Source organism: Vicugna pacos, unplaced genomic scaffold (genome assembly GCF_048564905.1).
Source record: "Vicugna pacos unplaced genomic scaffold, VicPac4 scaffold_20, whole genome shotgun sequence".
In the NCBI taxonomy this organism is placed as follows: domain Eukaryota; kingdom Metazoa; phylum Chordata; class Mammalia; order Artiodactyla; family Camelidae; genus Vicugna; species Vicugna pacos.
Window position 1 is genome coordinate 41,207,885 of NW_027328741.1, and position 20,506 is coordinate 41,228,390.

Genomic DNA, 20,506 nt, shown 5'->3' on the forward strand with positions numbered 1-20,506 from the left:
ATTATGTACTTTCTAAAGAATAGATTCAAATCAGCAAGGCTCAATAACACAATCCTTGGGTATTTACAGAATTGAGAATCCCATCTCCAATCCACAAAGCATCCCTTTGGAGCACTGAGAGTCTACACGGGGCGGTCATATAGCCATCACCGCAAAAGCTGTGCTATCCTGCACTTACGAAAAACGAGCAGCTGTGCTCGGGCTGCCCACGAGCGTCATTTACAGCCCACAGCACCCCTACGGGGGAGGGATGACTTGCGAGCCCTGTCTCTGCAGGACAGAAAACAAGTCTGGGTGAGGCTAAGCCGACCTACCAGTTCTCTATCTCACAGGACTTGTCACTCCAGAGCAGGACTCGAACTCGGACCCACGTTTGTAACCACAGTACTACCGTACTTTATGTGCTTTTTGTGTGTATAATACATTTGTTTCTGGCATGAAAGTGTATTTAATAAATGATCGGTTGTCTTGTCTATCTCATTAGCTCACAATCTTTATATTTTTGAAATGTACTCTTCCCCTGGAGAAATGAACGGAAAGAGCGGTGGTCAGAATGACGTGGGGCTCCATTCTTTATCTGTTACCTCATCTCATTTAAGTCCCCAACCAGGGAGAAGGAGCAAATGTTCTCTCCAACTTTTAAAGAGAGTGCACCAGTGATGGTGACTTACTCAACTCCAAAACCAAGTCTGGGGGAAGGGCACATGCAGCAACAAGAGCAGTATCACATGTAAGAAGGCGAAAAGAGCTCAGGGGATGGCTCAATGGGTCAGCCTGATTTAATTTCAATTGATAATTCAATAACAAACTCTAAAAATACTAGCATGCAATGGATTTGCTCTTTCTTGACATCTAGCAAGTTTCCACAGCCCACATGTAACATTATCATGAACTAGTGAAAGGAAGAGTCCACAGACAAGGAAAATCAATGCCACAGGCAGGCTGAAACACAGGCTGGAGGAAAGGAAGGGAAAGGGCATAGTAAAGAAGAGGGGAAATTCTGGGAAAAAGACATCATCACAAGGACTCTCAAGCATCATCCAGCAATCATATAATCATTCTTTCAAGAGAGAGTTACTTAGGTCCTATTTTGTGCAACATTGTACAGTGGGCGAAGCAAGAGCACAGCGTCCATGGTGGCAGCAAGCTGCGGAGCTCCAATACACTTCTGATCCCGGTACCTTGCACACTTGTCCTCAGTATAAAGGCAAAAAATAAAGTAAAATAATACTATGTAAACTCTACACATTGCTGAAAAAAAATTAAAGAAGACCTAAATACCTGGATAGGCACACCACGCAAATTCCTGGATCAGTTGACAGCATTCTTGGGGGGGCAGCGCTTCCCAGAGAGATGCATACATGCAACGTGGTCTCGATCACAATCCCAGCGGGCTCCTCTGTAGTAACTGTCTAGCTGCTGCTACAATTCATATGGGAATTCGAGGGTCTCAGTAACCAAAACGTACTTGAAAGAGAAGAACAAAGTGAGAGGACTTGTAATTCTGAATTTCAAACCTTACAACTGTATCTCCAAGTGAGATTAGAGGCCATTTTTAAGTTATTATTGTGTTTATCCTTATTTTCTAAATTCTGTACAACAAATATACCTGTTACAATAAGAAAAATAAAAAGTAAGGTATCTTTTAAAACATGCACACCGATTCATTCATTGGGAAAAAATTATTTTATCAATAAAGAGGTAAACAAATATCTAGTGAAAAAGGACTATTTAAAAACAAGTGTGCATTTACAATTTTCATAAATTGAAAACTGAAAAGCACAAACACATCAAGTTTCTAGGGAGACTGGTGAAACATATTAATAATTATTTTCAAAAATTCTAATTGAACAATGAAAACTCAAGAAAGGGAAACTCGTGATTGACAGCCAACAGCAAACACGTGGAGAGCAAAGGCCTAGAAATCACTGTTTCTTTAACTCTGCTACTAACTCAATAGGAGAGAAAATTCCTCACTGAAGGGACAGTGGAATCCCATGCATAAGATACGATACACAGTACAAACTACAGTAGTATCGGGAGTGAATATCTTAGAAGAATCCTGAAGTAACAATGTTGCTGAAAAACTATAAAAACACTGACAGACAGATTAAAACACACAGTCATATATATTATATAGAAACATATAAAGTCTGCTCCCATGTTGCATAGAAATACAAACATATATGTTCATTTATGGGCACTGATTACTTTATCCCAGGTAGAATATTTCAACTAAAGCAAATAATCAATATTACACTCCTCTTGTCAAATCTACTTGGTAAGTTACTCTGCTATGTAACCATAATGTGTCTAAGATAGATCTAAAATTACTGAAAAAGAGCTTTGTACGGTTTCTTGAATTCTTTTCAAAATTCCAAGCTTAATTTTAAAATAGATCTGAGCAGTATTTCTATATTACCTTTTCCCTTGTGAAATGAACAACACAGTCTGTTGTCAAAATTCTGTCCTTACAATGATTCACGAGCACCGTATCCTCACAAAACTGCTGGACAGCAAGGAACTATCCAGACACTGTGACCAAATAAATGAAACACAAGGAAGACAGTGACCCTATTCTGGAGGGCTTATAGTCTGTGTCAACACTGGGGTTTTTACTTGATTGGTTTGATTGGGTAGCAAAATAAAATCAATCAAGTACTTTCTTTGAGCATTCTATAAGTCATGACTGTTTTTAGTGTCATTAGCAGGAAAGACTTAAGCATGACTTGATTAGGTCAACTAGCAACAATCATCACTGGAGAGTGAGTAATAAAGAAGTAAACTGATAGCAATGCTTCTGCCTACATGAGACCTAAAATAAATCTATATTGATCTCCGAAAGGAAAATGAGGAGATGAGGTCCCCAATGAGAAAACAAACTAACAAGAAATCAGAAAATGAAAGGCGTTTTCATTAACGATTCCAGGCAGTAGTGGAGCATGGTGGTGAAGATCACAAATGCTGGGGACAAACATGAGGGTCTGAAATCCCACAGCACTGGGTAGCTGTGACACTGATATTTCAGTGAAATTTTCTGCATCTCAGTCTACTATCCATAGACTGGGGACAAGAACCGCACCCATCTCCTAGAACGTTCCTACAAATTAAGTTATTTTATATATAAAAGCTTAAATAAAATACCTCAGAATTTACATAATACCCCAAAAGCCCAAGGAACAAAGAAAACAGAGATAAATTGGAGTTCATCAAAATTTAAAAGTTTGCTTCAAAGGGCACCATCCAGAAAGTGAAAAAACAACACACAGGAGAAAATTTTTTCAAGTCATTTATCTGATAAGGAATTTGTATCTCCAAATGAAGAAAAAAAAACCCTATAACTCAACAATAAAAAGGCAACTCAATTAAAAGGTAAATAAAGGATCTGAAAAGGTATTTTTCAAGGAAAATATACAAATGTCCAATAAGCACAATGAAAGAATGTTCAATAGCATTAGCTGTAAGGGAAATCAAGTCAAAACCACTAGGAGAAACCGCTTCACACTCACTACAATAGGGTATAATAAAAAAAAAGGGTAACAAGCACTAAAGACACAGAGGAAGCGGAGCACGCAGCCCTTGCTGGTGGGGACGTAACACAGCGTGGCCACTTTGGAAAACAGCCTGGCAGGGCCTCAGAGAGTTGAACATTTGGTTTCTGACTTACCCAGCAATTCTGCTCTCTGGGCACACACGTAAGAGAAATGAAAACAAATATCCACATAAAAAATCCCACATGAGTGTTCACGGCGAAATTACTCATCACAGCCAAAAAGCAGAAACAACCCAAATGCCTATCACCTGATGAATGGGTAAACAGTGGGGTCCAGCCATACAGTGGAATGTTATTCAGCAATAGCAAAGCATAGAATAGTGACTCAGGCCACAACATGAGCAAACATTGAAAACGTTACTCAGTGTGAAAGAAGTCAGTCACAATAGACCGTTCCACTTACATGAAGTGACTCGATTAACATGAAATGTCCAGCACAGGCAAATCCAGAGAGAGAAAAGTGGCTCCTTGGGGCTGGGGGAGGATGGGGAAGATGGGAATGTCTGTTTATGCGTACAGGGCTTCCTGTTGGGGGATGAAAATATTCTAAGATTGAATGGGATGCACAATTCTGGGCATAGAGTAAAAACCGCTGTACATTTTAATGGGTGAATTGTATTAAAACTCTTAAGAACAAAAGGACCTTGGGCCAGTATCTTCCATAGTAAATGCAAATTGCTAACTTTTATTAGAGGAAAAAGAAACTGCCCTCAGCATGAAAGCAGGAGATCAGCAAATGTGAGTTAACCGAAATTGGACAAGAGCATTTCACTTGAAACAGTTGCTGAGTGTACACGAAATATTCAGAAATAGGAAAATCACATTGACATCACGAAGAAGGATTCTGTTTCAAATGCAGATCAAGGATTCGGCAAGCCCAGCTGCCAGAAATGACCAGAGAAGAAACCTGGTTTATTAAACTAGCACCAGAGACAACAAGGAATGGTGATGAGGAAAGCAGGCGGCGAATATCTGGAACAATTTGCTACAAATAATTTCTCCACCGAAAATTTAAAAATAAAATGAAAGTGATGAAATGCTCTGTTGACATCACGTGAATGGGCTTCCTTCGGTGCTTGACTGTCCTGTAACCCCGATTGAGAGACTCAGGAGAATCAGCATGGCTCCTGGGTGTCCCCAAAGGACTGCCCACCAGCACGCTGACCACCATCACATCTGCCAGGGTTGAATTGCAGAGAAGAGACCAAGTTCTGAAGGGCACAGAAAATGTTGACAAGGGAAGAAAAGGCTGAGGTCAGTCCTGGGACAGAGGCCCTCTGAGCAGAGGCCAGAAGGCTGCAGGTGAACCGCAGTAGACCTGGGGCAGGAAGGGATCACGAGGGAGCATATCTCAATTCTCTTCTGTCTCTTCCTCTGGTAGGAGAGATAAAGCCTGCATTCTTCTCACCTGGAAATGTGGGTTCTGGCTGGCAGAAGTCTTACCGACACGGAATGATTATTAAAGACTCTGTGGAAAAAGTCAAGAAACCAAGAGGGAGTAGGGAGCCATCTCCATGAGCCTCTCAAATGCTCCCATATTTATTGTGTATAATCAAAGGAAAAATTCGTTTGCAGTTGTGAAATAATAAGGAGGAAATTCGGGAAAGACAGGATGAGGCAGAGATTATAGAATACACAATGAGTAAAAAGGATTAGTGTATCTTTAGGGAAGTCATGGGGTGAGGGGAACAAGATACATTTTTAGATATGTTCATTACAAAGCAGACCACCAGACCAGCCAGGTCCTTGTTTTGGGGATAATACACTATCTAACAACACACAAGCCCAGCGTTTATAGCTGAGGGTCTCGGTCCTTGCTTTGCAACCAGCAGAGTGCTATCTAAAACCTCAACTACACAAGCAAAGCATTGTCTCTGCTTTTTAAGGCAAGGAGACTGGAGTGGGGATGCACAGGCACTTGCTTGCAAAGCAGTATCAAAGCATATTTTTTCTTCTTAAAATTCAGAGGCGACTGGGGTGTGTTATAATTTGTTAACCCAATCATGGGCTCCCACATGGAACCATTATGGAGGACACCCTAGGATGACAAATACTGGATGTGGGTCTTTTCCTGCCATCTTCAGCCACTCTAGCAGGGTCTAGGCACATCCGAGAATAAAGATCCTACAGAACCACCCACACTCTTAACTCCTGGTGCTTGAAACTTAATTTTAGCTCTACACAACTTAACATAGAAAAGTTTCAGAAATAAAAGATATAATATTCCTTTTATATCTCATCATATTGCTGATTTTTCTGATTGCTCTAAGCTGCTTCTACTTGGTAAAGCACCTCATTCTGCAGCTGAATTCAGTAATTTCCATTGTACATTTCTAGCCAGTTTGGGCTCTCTAACTTCTATTGGTCAAATACCGATACACTTAATTGAATTCTTTGTTTATCAATTTCAGCCAGGAGGAGAGGGAGTGTCACTCTTTTCCTCAGCCCACCCTCAACTCTTTTCTCATCAACTCAGGCCTCCTGAAAACAAAACAAAGCATTTTTTTCCCTTCTACTCTTTCCACAAACACAACAGGAAACATCAGCCTGGAGAAAGTATTCAACACAAATGTTAAAACAAAAATCTATAAACCTGAAGCCACTCCATCTCCGAATCATGATACACAATGACATGAGAGTAAGTGTGTCAGGCACAAAGCATGCGGGAGTCTGACCACCTGATTTCTATTCTTCAAAGGAAGGAAGGTTTTCGTATTTTCTATTATCATTCTTGGTCATTGTTTCTGATTATGCCAAAAAATAATTTATGAAATATTTATGCACTGCAATAACTGATTTTTATTGTATCAATTTTAGAAGGCATTCAGAGAGGATAGGAAAACCCACCTCTGTAAAAAATGCAATATTTCTTCCCCTGTTAAGAACATGTATACAAAATGCAACAGAGAATTCAAATTCTTGTGGAGAGGAGCAAAAGCCACAGAATCAAAGCAAAGTCATTACAATGAGTCAATTTAAAATTCACTGGACAAACATGTTCAATGCATTCAAATAATTTTAAAGGCATGCTGTAAACCATTCACTTAATTATCTGCAGACTAGAGGAAGAATTTCCCTCTTTAACAGACAACAGAAATCAATAGGGTGCCCCACCAAACAAGGAGCAGTGAACAATCAGGTTTTTAACAGTTCTGATAAACCAGCATGTTCTATAGATCAAAATCCAGAAATTTTAAACATTCATTCAAACCACAATGAAACAAGCACTTAAAGAAAAAAAAAGAAAAGAAACTAAGCACATAGATCATGTAGACAGAACAATGAGAATTTCTTGTACTGCTGGAAGAAAGAACAGGCTATAGCCTTTTACTTGAAAAATAAAACTACTTTTAAAGATAACTGCTAAAACACATTTCATCATTCATGTTGCCTTAAAAAATCTGAGGTACTTGTATCTGATCAGAAAAGCAATTCTGAGTAATAGTATGTTAAAATTCAGTGCCAGTTTGCTTTAGAAGAAAAGAGAAAAGTTACTGTTTCTCATTCTGCACAAAGTTTAAAGAACCTCCCTGCCTCTATCTCCTCCCATTTCCTAAGCTCATGCTCCCTAATCCTTCTGAAACAAGTATGAGAAAGTCCTATTCCCAATATGCCAAATGACAACAGAATATCAATTTATTAGTGTAAATACATGCCAACACCTTGAAATGGAGGAGAAAGGTATCAGAAGTCTATATGGAATTTCTTTCTACCTTCCTGAAATCACACACACAAACGTTCACACAGACACAGACACAGACACATACCCCCTGGATTACTGGGCACTTCCCAAGCTTAGTATCTACAACTTGTAGAAGATAACTTTGTAGTTAATTTAAAATACAAAACTGTCAGCTTTTGAAAGCCTTCATCATCTGCTAGACCATCCAAATATCAAAGAGACCCAATTAGCCTTCTCTGTAGAATGTAATTACCCTTGATGGCAAAACAGACCCTAAGAAGTACTGGATCAAAGATTCGTGTTTATCACTACCTATGATCGTTTTTAAGCACATTAACAGATTCAGAAATGTATGTCTCAACAACATTTATTCCTATTGAAATAGCATACGTCTTCAAATGTCTATACAGTGACTAGGTCCCATGATGGTGCTTAAGAGCTATTTTGTGTATAGCAATATATATTTTCAAGCGCAGAAAAGAAGGGTGTGTATTACTCAGTTGTAGAGCACCTGCTTAGCATGCACAATGTCCTGGCTTCAGTCCCCAGTACCTCCAAAAAAATAAATAAAAATAAATGCATATTTAAAAATAAGAATAAAGTTATAAAAAATGCAGACTAAAAACCACTACAATCTAGGTGCTACAATTATACTAAAAAAACAAGTGTTTCTATCAAATATTAACTATATGTCAATCACAGAGACAACCACAAGTCACACCTGAAGCATCAAGTGTGATTCTCAGCAACCCTACTAAGTAGACACGGATGAGAAACCCGGCTCTGTGGATGAGGAGACGGAGCTCGGAGGAGCAGGGGACGCTGACTGTCCTGCTCCCCGTGACACCGCATCAGCCCAGGGCAAGTGCTGACAGAGCTGCACTGAGGGGACACCCAGCTGCATGGAACCTTGGGGCACTGGGGAGTCCCAGAAAACACTAAAAATTGTTCAGTGAAAAACCAGCTCAAATATATTACACTGTGCCCCATCCTTTAAAGAGGGAACATGACTGAGACCTTTTTGATGCCTCCGTGTCCTTTCTGCCATCATCAGTTACTTGTCCTCACAGCATGACCAGTGATGATCTGGACCCCATATGAAGTGTACTCAGATGGCAGAGCTTTTAAAGCTGTTTTATGAAGTTTGTAGACTCTGTCTATGCCTCACACAGGCGGTCATCCATCACGTCTCACCGGTGTGGACGTGCCACCTAAAATCACTCCTTTCTGCTTTTTAAAATCCCTTCATCTACTCCAGAATTTTCAACAGCAAAGAAGCAGCTCAACCACAGACAGTGGACAGCTTTTCAACAAATGGATTCGAACAGCCCATCTGACTACCTGGAAGCCCTTGTCTTCTATTAAACCCACTTTCAGGTACTTCATCATTTTCTGATTGGCGGACTCGGCCTCTGACTGGCCTAGTCAGAGAGCTCCCAACCTCACATCCAGGGGTGGGAGAGGACCCTGCTGTTGGGGAGAATCAGTGAGGAAGCTGGACAAACTCCAGCCACGTCTGCATGGGTAGAAGTGCCACAACGTGCTCAGAAATTATACCGTCATCACCCCTGGGCTTCCATGGACTGGTTTCACATTAACCAAACTCATGAGACACTGATGCAAGAAAACCAGAAACTTAACTTATTAATGTAACAGAAGACGTGGATCTATGAACCAGACTGAAATATCAGAGTTCAACCATGAGTACATTTTCTCCTCCATGGCCCAATCACGGGCAGGCAGTCACATGGCAAGCATGGACAGAAACGGAGCAGAAAGGGTTTCTAGATTAACTCAATGGACTAAATATCTATTATACAAACAGATCTACTGCCCAGAAGACAATTAACGCCAATCACGGTGCACTCTCCGTGGACAGTGGCCAAGACATGACTATGAGCAACTGTGTAACTCTCCTTTCCCTGTCCTTTCTAGGCTAACAGATGCACAGATGTACAAAGATTCAGGGATGCTGATAATGTTAAACACCAAAAGCCCATCTCTGGGAGCCTCAAAACCAGGCAGCCAGGGTTTAAATACCAGCTCTGCAACTTACTATTTCTGTGATTTTGCCAACTTAATTACCCTCTGTGTGCCTCAATTTCCACACTGTAAAACTGGGATAACAATCAAACCTTCCTTACTCACTTGTTGAGAAGATTGAAGGATTCATTTCTGTAAAACCCTCAGAAAAGAATGTAGCATATTTTGGGTGTTCAACAAATGTCAACTTAATATCAAAGTGATATACAAGTCTCCCCTCTAATCATCTAATGTGTTTCCTGGCTAAACTAAGTCCCAAATAAAATCCTTATTTCTCCTTTTATAAACTCTTGGGGAGCACCCTTATTTTCCATCCAACCACCTGTTTAAACTGAGGGAGGGGATGCCTCCTAACCACTCCTCTGGGCCATGGAGAGTGCTTCTTCCTTCACACCCCTGGCCCACAGCTAGCACTCATTACACTAACAGAGTGAGGTGTGAGTCCGGGGAGACAAGCAGGGCATGTGAAACCCTTCCTTTCACTCCAGTGTTGGTCACCATTGGGAAGCACGCGGGATGCTCAGCTCCATGGCAGGAAAGCCCTGTGCATGAAGGGGCAGGTCCTCTCAAGGGAAGGCTCGCTGTGGCCCAGAGCTACATGGGACAGGGTGAGTCTCTACTTCTGGTACACAGTATCATGACACGCATTTTCCCACAGCCTTGAAGTTCATGGAGAACTTGGCTTCATCAGTAACAAAGAAGACATTTATCGCCTGTCTACTCTTTTGTGTCATCTCTCAGTTGGCTGCTGGAGACAACATGTGTGTAAGTATTGGATCTCCTTAAGCCCCAAAATATATGAAGTAACAAATAATTCTGTGGCTTAACGTTGGTTCAGGGTGACTGTGTAACAGTTCTGATTCTGCTGATGCTAAATTATGTGTATAGGAAGTATGGAACCTCCTCAAATATCTTTCATCATAAAACCATCTCTTCTTATTTTCCTGTTTCTTAGTAATTGCCAAAGACTCTCAAATGATGGCTTCACACAAAACACCAGCTAAAGATTATGAGCACTCTTGACATACCCACTGTGGTAAACACTGCACATAATTTCTAATTCTCACAATTCTACAAATCATATACGAATGTCCCCATCTCACAGACGAGGGAAAAACTCAAAACGAACTGACTCAGGCTCAAGTGGCTCAGTGGCAGCGCGTGCAGGCAAACCAAAGTCAAAAAATTACACCCCTTCGTATATGTACCAAATCTCCAACCACCAATTAACACACAGCGGCGGGGTCAAAACTCAGGGAACTCAATACACTTTTCACTTTTAAGGTCCTCCAGATGCCGATTCTAGCTCTTTCATAAAATCCCGGCTCACTGGTTTCTAACACTAGAAGAAAAGCTCGATTTTGCCATTGTTTGCACAGCAAGTCTGAAATGTTCACAGTGAGATGACAGAATAAATCTAAGATATAAGCAGAATAACTTTTCCAGTTAGACAGACATAATGGACATTGGGCTATTCTGAAGCATTAAGCAAATAAACCAAAATAAAATAACGTTGTTTAAGCCTTCTTTTACAAACAGGAAAGTTAAGACTGTAAGAAGGTGCAACAGTGCCACCTATGGCTAAAATGACCTTCCAGGTTACCGGGAAAGATGCAACACAAAAATTGCCTGTAGGATCAGTAACGAGAATCAGATAAATAAACGCTTATGTAGCACATGCTGCACTTTGATTCGGGGGAAGGGAGGGATATTCAGTATTTAATCTGATATTGCTAATACTCCTGAATATAAACATAAGACATAGGCTCATGGAAACTCATCTTAGAAGAGGAAAGAATCCAGTTCAGCCACTTCATTTTACAGGAGGGGAAACTGAGACATGGGATCTGTACTGGCAATCAGCAGCAAAGCTCTCCTATGCCTCATGTCTTGCACTGTAACAAAAACCAACAGATCTGTACTAGGCCTATATTCATAAAATTCACGTTTGTATGTTTCCAACACTAGGTTATCTAATTATCTTGCAAAATACTTCTCAAAGAGCCAGGATATCATACAAGGTTGTTGCCATACAAAAACATTTATTTACATAATAAAACAGCATGAGATTTATTCTCTCTATTAAAAAAGTGACATGTCAAATCAAAGTTTTGATATTTTAAACCTGTTAAGAATGCAGGAAAAAAAATCAAAATTTTCTTTAATCACAAAAGAGAGGAGCTTATTCCCTGAAAATGATCAATTTGGATTTTACTAAACTTAATGGATCTGGTCAGAATCCCACGAATTTAAATGTCTGAGTGGATGGTTACACGGCAACATAAATTCTGATTTGTAACAATACATATTCTGTGTAAATAATCTTCAAGGTCATCTGATGAAGGCAATTTAACTAGTCCCTGTCTCACTAGAATGATACAGATTTCAATAAAACTTCATACTACAACAACAAAAAAATGAATCCTTGTTACTTTAAACCATATTCAAATATATCATATATATACATATTGAATATGCATCAGAAAGAAGCGACACTCTTTAGTATTCAGAGTTGATCCTTCTAAAATATCTGTCATTATGACAGCACACTTTTATTAAGCACCTCTTGGGTTCTTTGTATACAAGGCGTCTAACTCTCACAGTCAGACAAGTTAAACGATTTTACTCAAATTTCACAAATGAGGAAATGTAGTTAAGCCATGAAAACAACTTACATATTCATCAACAGGAAAGAAAAGAGTAAAGACTTTACTTTCAATATTCACTGACAATCTTTTATTCCATATTAAGACTACATAAAACCAATTCAGTCTTTCTGTAAGTATTTCTGTCAATAAGGGCCACTAGAGAAAAACAAGTAACATCATTAGCAGTGGTTGGACTTTCAGAGCCCACTTCTCTTTTGCACTATAATTATTTTTAATGTTTTGTTTTTAGTGCTTACAGAGCACTAAAATAAAAAAAAATTAACTTTTTAAGTAATTACCTGAGAATTAAAAATTTGTGAAAATGAACAATTTTAATTTCTGCCCTCTGTCTCACCTTCTCAATGGTGTCTCTCCTTTGAAGGCCTCATCAGGCTGAGATCACTAAAATCGGCCATTTATGGAATCACAGGAGTTCGGGTAACCACTTAACGGGAGGCTGATTAGAGGAGTAATTAAGAATGCATCCTGTACAGCCTGGGTTCCAGCACCAAGCTAGCCACCGCCAGCTGCGTGTAATTTGGGACAAGCTGCCCAAGTCTCAATCGCTCAGCTGCAAAAATGGAGACACTGATACCTACCATCAAACACCTGCTATGAATTAAAACATGAGGAAAGCATTTTAGCCTTAGGTAGGTGTCCACTCACAGCGAGTTTGGTCATTATGATGATGAGGATGCCTGTTGATAAATTAATCTCGACCAAACAGGAGAAATCACCTTAAAGGAGAAACATTTTAAGTCAATGAGCATTTCTTTTTGGATGGATTGCAGAATATTCTATTGATTTTTTAAATAAACCAAATTTTGTCCATTAATTATAGATTTACAGGTTCATGGACAAGTCTCCAAAAAAAGAATTAGAGGCCTCAGACCTCTGTAAACTAAGAAGGTAAATTTGAAAAAAAGTCATGGAGGAGATTATACCTCATTTGGGAGAGTATGTGCTTAGCATGCAGGAGGCACTCAGTTCAGTCCCCATTAACTCCATTTAAAAAATTTGTTTTTTAAGAAATGGAGAATTAAAGCAAAAGGATGGAGGAATACAGAATTTTTTAGAGACTCATCTAAGATTTAAGATGGGGAAGAAACCACCCATTTCTCAGAAGAAATCTTGAGGACTATGTAAACTGGATCTGAGATGTCTAGTCTTTTAACATTATTCATGAATTCATATAACCAAGTCTTAAAATTACCTGATAATGCACAGTGGTGATACTGATCATAACAGCTGCCATCACGGATCAAGCTCCGGCTAGGAATGCTCTGTTCTGACATCTCTGCAACTGAGGCCTCACCAGGCTGAGAGCACTAAATTCGGTCATTCATGAGCATCTAGTGTTAAGTCCTCCATTTGTGCTTCTCATTCCCCCCTCACCAGCCCCTCTGAGGGGCGCACTGTTTTCATCTTCACCACCCACAGATAAGGCCACTGAGGCACAGAGACTAAACCCGTTCCAGGTCACACTGGCATTAAAGGACGTCTGTATTTCTGCTGTTCTGCTTTTGACAAAGGAATCTGAGATATTAATTCAAGGCAGTCTGTCAGGTCTTCACCCCAAAGAGCAGATACTATAAATTCCTGATGTAGGATGAGGCTGCTTCCGCAAACTGACTCAGCTTGAAATTAATATCCAAGATGAAGCAGCAGATACAGGTAAATATTCACGACTGTCAACTCCGCTCACGGGTCTGGGTCCTTCACTGCCTGAACGGGGGTGAAATCCCCACCCGTGTCTGGGAGGGAAGCGCGGCTATTCCCGGGCTCACCCAGGCTTCATGGGCTATTTACCCCCACAGACTGGCCTCAACGATTAAAAGCTCTCAAGGTTTTTACACCATGCAAAACTAAAAGACATTTCTGCAGATGGAGCACTTTCTGAGGCTTAAATTTTTTTGCCTACACTCAGCCAGGGGGAAAAAAGAAACATGACTCTACAAAGTCTCTGAGCCTCACCACTCACAGGAGTAGAACGGCCTCAGCAGAAGGTGACTCTTCACATTGCAGGGTGAGAACAAAATAAAGCCGCCCTACAACAGGCAGTCCCAGAGACAGCGCTCAGCAGTCTTCTGCGCACTCACGGTTGTGCAGCCCTCACCACCATCTATTTCCAGAACACTTCATCACCCCAAAAGAATCCCCCTATCACTAGCAGTCACTCCCTAATCCCCCTCCACCCAGCCCCGTGCAACCATCACCTGCTCTCTGCCTCTGCATGTGCCTTTTCTGGGCATTTCAGATCACTGAAATCAACAATATGTGGCCGTTTGTGTCTGCTTCCTTTCACTTAACATGCTGTTATCAAGACTTGTCCATTTTGAAGTAGTATCAGCATCTCTTTTTTTTTTTTTTGAAAATGTTAAAGATTATTAGAAGGTGGTAAGTACTATCAAAAACAGTAGAGAGGAGCATAAGTGATGTGGTTTCAAAGGGAAAAGGGTGGGTTGAACAGTCAGGGTGGACTTCCCAAAACAGGTGGCATTTTTCATTTTCCTCTTTTTTTTTCTTTTTTATTCACTCTTACGTGTGAATAATGTTCCACTACATGGAGATACTACATTCTGTTCATTCATTCAGCAGCTATGTATGGACGAGGTCCAGAAGAATGAGTGTAAGAGGTGACTAGCATGGATGGCATTTAAGCAAAGGGTAAAATGTGCTTTCAGAAAAAAGCCAACAAAGAGAAGCACAAGGAAATTCAGTGCGTTTTTGAGCAAAGTGCTTGCTTGCTTCGGCAGGACTACCGTGCAGGGCTGGGGCGGATATTGGCAGGAGTCACGGTGAGGGAGTCACCTTAGAAGACCCCCCACTGCAAACAGCTCAGCCAATTCTCCTCCCTCATCCTTTATTGTTAGAGCAATGTTCTAGGTTACTCTTATTTCAAGTAATAGCATTTTAACTGCACATCTCCATCAGACCACATTATCTCCAAGCCACAGAAAATCATTCACTGACCGGAGCAGCTCCAAGACATAACGGTGATGGATCAGGGAATCCTGCAGCATTCCAGCCTGCAGGCACAAACCCCACATGTGCCCTGGTGATGTCCAGAAAATAAAATGCATGGAAATATCTCACTGCTGGTACACGACATCTGCCCTCAAATTGCCCTAAAATCATGCTGGAAAAGCACTACTCAACCCTCTCACTACAAAAAAAAAAAAAAAAGCTAAGAAGGCAAATTTAGGCTGTTCCATTGAAAATCATCACTGTCAATAACCGAGCTGGAATGCTCCTGACTTCGAAAACCACTGCGCAGTTACTTTTCAGACGTGAAACTCATATATGTATACCACGTAGATGATATTGCAGTAGGAGTTTTCTTTTCAACATTCCAGTTGGAACATTAGCACAAGAAAGTTTATGTTTCGGCTTTAAAAAAAATCAATTATCCTCCACTTTCTTAATTTTGAACTTATTATTATTTTATAAATGGAGCAATGCTGCGTATTATAAACCGTTCGATTTCTGCAAAGAAGACCTTTATGACCTCACTATTTCAGAGCAAACTTTAACGATTCTTTGAGAGGTGGGGCCTGGGGCGCTCACTAACAGCTCTTTAAATACTGACAAGGATGTGCTATTAGTTAATGCAAAGGCTCTAACTCCACATTAGCTCAGAAAGCAAAGAAACTACACCAAAGACTTACTTTAAAAATTTTATATATTCCTATTCTTTTGAATATTAAAGTTCTTAAAAGATATGATTATTTTTGGAAAAGACAACAGCTGTATTAAATTTCCTCTCACCAAGAAAGCAATCTATATCAAGAATAAAAACCCCTATGGAAATCGAAACGACAGGACGTTTCTAGCTAAGTGAACATCCAGATCTGAACACAAACCTAAATCCTATCAGATCTCACTCGAACGAGCTCAACAAAGTCCTGGGAAACCCTGGAAATTAGCTCTTCAGGTCCAAATGTTGGCTGAGCTAAGATCATCACACTAGGCAGGGAAGGAGAGAAGAGGAAAGTCCACGTGGTGGCCTCCATCACTTTTTTTCCAGCCACATGGTGCCTCTAGGGCGGCCCCGCTAACAAGCACCCCATAAGGAAAGCCGGCAAGCACACTGCCCCTGCCGTCCCCAAGCAGCCCCGATGCCCATATCCCAGCCTGTGAATGGTCTTCTAATGATCCCCCAGTTGGTGGCACCCTCCCTCTCTTCCCCACTACACACAGACACAGAGCCATGGCAGCCTTCCCAAATCACAAATTTGATTACGTCAACCCCACTTCAAACCCTCCAGAGGCTCCCTGGTAGAGTTCTAGCCCCACCACTGACTCTGCTCGCCCTCCCTCACCTCAGTACACAGGTCCCCAGTGACCTCAGGGGCCCCCTGACCTGCTCTTACTTCCCACTTGCCTCCAGGCTCATTTTGACTGTTTCCCAAGGAAGCCTTCCCTCCCTCCAACCTCCACAATTTGTTCCTCTGTTCCTAGAACATTCTAGGCTAAGTCAACTTCTGACAATGCTAAGCTCTCAAGAAGCAAATACATTTTGCTTACTAATGTGGCTACACCCTCTCTCCCCACGACACACAGAAGCGCGCGTGTTATGAATAAATGAATGACGGGGTGGTTCTCAAAGTGACAGACATACCTGCTCTCGCCCGTTCTGACCCTTCTCTCTGTAGAATATCAGAAACAAAACCAGAAGTACCTTTCCTGAGGATCACTTTCTGTTGACACCCTTCACTGCCTACTGTGTCAGTTCTAGGAAAACTCAAATTCTTCCAAAGCCCTACATCCCGGACTCTCTCCAGTGTCCTCCCCAGCAGGGGCTCCCTCCACCCTGGACCACACAGGGCACTCTCCCCGGGTCCCCACGCCAAAAGCCTCCAGGCCTCTGCCTGGGCTGCACCTGCGACCTGAGCCACATTCTTGACTCCTTCTCTTGGCTGACTCTTACTCTGTCCTCACAACTGAATGTACAGCCCATTTCTTCTAGGAAGTCCTCTCTGATAATGTCCTTTAGGTCTTGTCTGGGCTCTATCTATAGCAGCAGTACATGGTGACCAACTGGGTACCCGCTCCTTTGAGACCACAAACTCTTGGGGGCCACGTGGGAAGGAGCGAGAGATTACAAGAGGGGTGGGGGAAGCAAAAAGCAAAAATCACAGCCCAAGTCCCAAATTCAAGGATACTTTCTCAGAAAAAAGTATAAACTATTTCACACGTGTGCAATTTGGCTACTATTTTTGTGGCTTGCGGACAGCAAGAACATGGTTTTCTAGTCCAAAACCCAGGTTACATGCAAAGAAATGTATATATTCATATCCAAAGGAAACCAGAGCTGCTCAACAACAGTTTTCATTTAGAACTGAAAGGAAATTTGATAAAGGCAATCTCTCTCTCTTCTTTCTTTTCTGGAATCATATAATTTTAGAAGTATTTGCGTGACTAAGAGATGGCTACAGCCCGTGATTCTGCACTGGAGTGTTTGGGGCTGAGGAAGCCCAGATTACATTCACTCTGTAAATGCAATCACACCAACACACTGATAGGTGCCGTGAGTTATGGAGCTGATGTTCCAAAGCAGGCAAAATTATTCTGTAAGAGAACTCTAAATAGAAAGTAAGAAATGCAATGTCCTGTACTCAATTTCATTTGCTATATGGGCCATTAACTGATAGTATATCTTGACTAATGAAACCCAAAAATAAATTGTCAACATCGATTTTCTTCATCTGACCATTTTATGCTAACTTTGGATATTAAACCCTCACTCCATACAGAAAGCTCACGCCTATGCTGCAGCACAGTTACATCCGTGGAAGAAAGCCGACCAAGGGAGAATTGGAGAGTTTCCCTTCAGAAGCTGCGAAGTGTGGTTTTGCACCTGTACATCATTTGCAACCACGTCACCGACAAAGGAGTTAGACCTTACCTCTGTGGGGCGAAAAGCACTGCGTGCTTCAGAACCATCAAAGAACACTGAGCTTTGTGAAACAATCCTGAGGCACATAAATCATACTTTTTCTGAAAGGCTCCAAAACTGACCCAATTCACCATTCCAGGTATAACAGGGAAGTACTGGAAATAGTAGAGAGAACATGCTCTTGAATTCTGACACGGCCCTGCTTGAATCGTGCTACAGCATTTACTGGCCGCTAAATGGATCAATTCCTTAACCCCTCTGAGAAGGCTTCCCAATCTGCAAAAGGGGGCTGCCACCGCCCACCTGGGAGGCATGGATGTGAATGCAAAACGCAAGTAGGGCGGCCGACTGGTACCTGACACGGGGCCTGGCTAGTTTCCCTCCGCTGCCCTTCTCCCTCTTTAACCTTGCACTGTTCCCCCGGTAAGGATCAAGCCCCCGGAGCAGACTGCCTGTATCTTCCGTTTATCCCTGGATACATGCCTTACCCTTAGGAGGCCAGAAAAACAACTGCCTCCTCCCAAGTCACTAACAATGTTCTTAAGAGTCTGGGTATTTTTAACTCTATTTTTCAGGGAGAGTATTCCAAAACTTTCCAAGCACCAAGCATTATCCAGGTTGCCTCCCCTCCAGCTGCCCATCCCTTCTCACCTCAGATACTCTGAATGATTGACTTCTGTTCATGGGAAAGCGAGTCCGGTAGGGTGTGGTCTCCCTAGGCCTCCCTCCCTCACAGGTGAGTGTGATTACCTTCTCCCCACTCCCCACTCCAACTCCAGCTTCTGAGGAGTCTCCTCTTCCAGACCCTGCAGCCTCTGCAACTTCCCAAGACACACATGTGGCCAAGACCCTCCCTTCAGATTTCTTCCAGGCTGGCCATGCCCACCCCCTGGCCCCTTAAAGATAAACGGCATTAGAGTGAAAATCCCAAACGCTGCTGACAGACACACCAAAGCTGCATGGTCTGGGCTTTCCTCCAACCCAGGCAAAGCCCTGACCCCCCTCAGCCTCAGTCTGCAGCCCTCGAGATGATCTAATTCACATGCAAGGCTGTGAACACCAGCTAAGAATGACGACTCCCAACGTGTATCTCTAGTCCGGCTCCTTCACCTGAGCCCGTCTCATAGACACGAGTGCCTCATTGAAGTCCTAACTTGGATGACAAATGGCATCTTAAAAATGCCTCATGTCCACCATTTACTCTGGAATTCGATTCCTGGCAGGTACCTCCCAGACTCCCCATTTTAGTAACAGCCCCAGCACCCACCTATGTGTCTAACGTCACATTCAATTTCCAATGTTCCCTCCCCCCGGCTCTGCCCTGGAATCAGTCCTGTTATTTCCGTCACTAAGCCCATCTCAAGTGTGGTTCTGCAGGGACCATGGCCGTAACCCCACAAGCTCACAGCATGGTGCAGTGACTAACAGTGCTCTGTAGGGTGCTCCCTGGAAGGGGAGGCATCTCCTGCCACGGGTCACCTCAGAAGGCAATGGATTCTCACAAAGCAGGACCAGGAGAAGGGACTCAAGTTTCTCCCGTGGTCTTAGCTTTAAAGGGCCCGAGGTCTGAGGGAGCTCCTAATTAGCAGAAACACTTGCCAGTGAGCAGATGAGGATGTGGGAACCCAGGGAAGGCTGTTCTCACTCCAACTCCTGGGCTCTCGGGAGCCACAGGAAAAGCCTGTGTCCAGGGCACAGCCCAGCCATCACAGATCCCAGCCTGCTTTTGCCAACCCGGACAGCCTAGACTCCATCTACTTGCGACACTTACTTCTGTTCTGTTCCCCACCCAGAATGTGATGGACTCATTCAGATATTCTGGCCTGCCTCAAGCGAGACAAATTCAGTGAAAAATGAAGTGTCCACATTTGGACCAGAGCATGAAAGGAGAAACAAGGCCTCATAGTCAGCATGGTGGTGGTGGCCAAACCCTTCCACCGGATGAGATGAACCATGGTTAGGGTGAGAATCCAAGGTCCTAGGTCGGCCAAATCATCTTCCTTCACGGTTGACTGGGGTGTTGGAGACTGACTACCACAAACTAATGACACGGCCGTCAGTGGAGGGCGTCAGCTGCAACAAAAACGGATTCAGCTATTTAATGCCATAATGGGTTAAAAGTAAAGGCCGGGGCAGGGAGGTCTGTACGGCTGCTGAGGCAAACCACAAACCCGGCTCTGAAAGCCCACTGGCTGGAGAATAGAGGAAGCTACGGCCCTTTTAGCAGTCCCTGTGCCCAACAGATCCAGGTGAGCCAGCTACTTAGGAGAAGGCCATGTTGTCCTCATACTCAGAAAAACCACCCTCGTAAAGGGAACAAAATAGTGGCATGGATTTTAGACCCACTTCTGCCCCTTTATGGAGGCAAAGTAAAGTAAATGGCACGGGTAAGTTGAATGCAAAAAAAAAAAAAATACTAACTGCTTCCTCCAACAGCTTCCCCTGCAGCTGCTCACCCCCGAGCCAGCCACTTTCTCACCAGTGACCACCGGCCAGGAAGCGCCATCACGCACGTCACACAACGACAGCAAGGAACCGCGTGCCGAGCACGTTTGTGGAAAAGCAGGAATCGAGCAAGATGCTGCAGTCTTTGACTTTCCAAGTTTAAATACTCCATGAAAAGTATCCCTCAGCAGCCGCCTAAATCAATTCGCGTCTCACTTCTTCAAAACAATCAAACA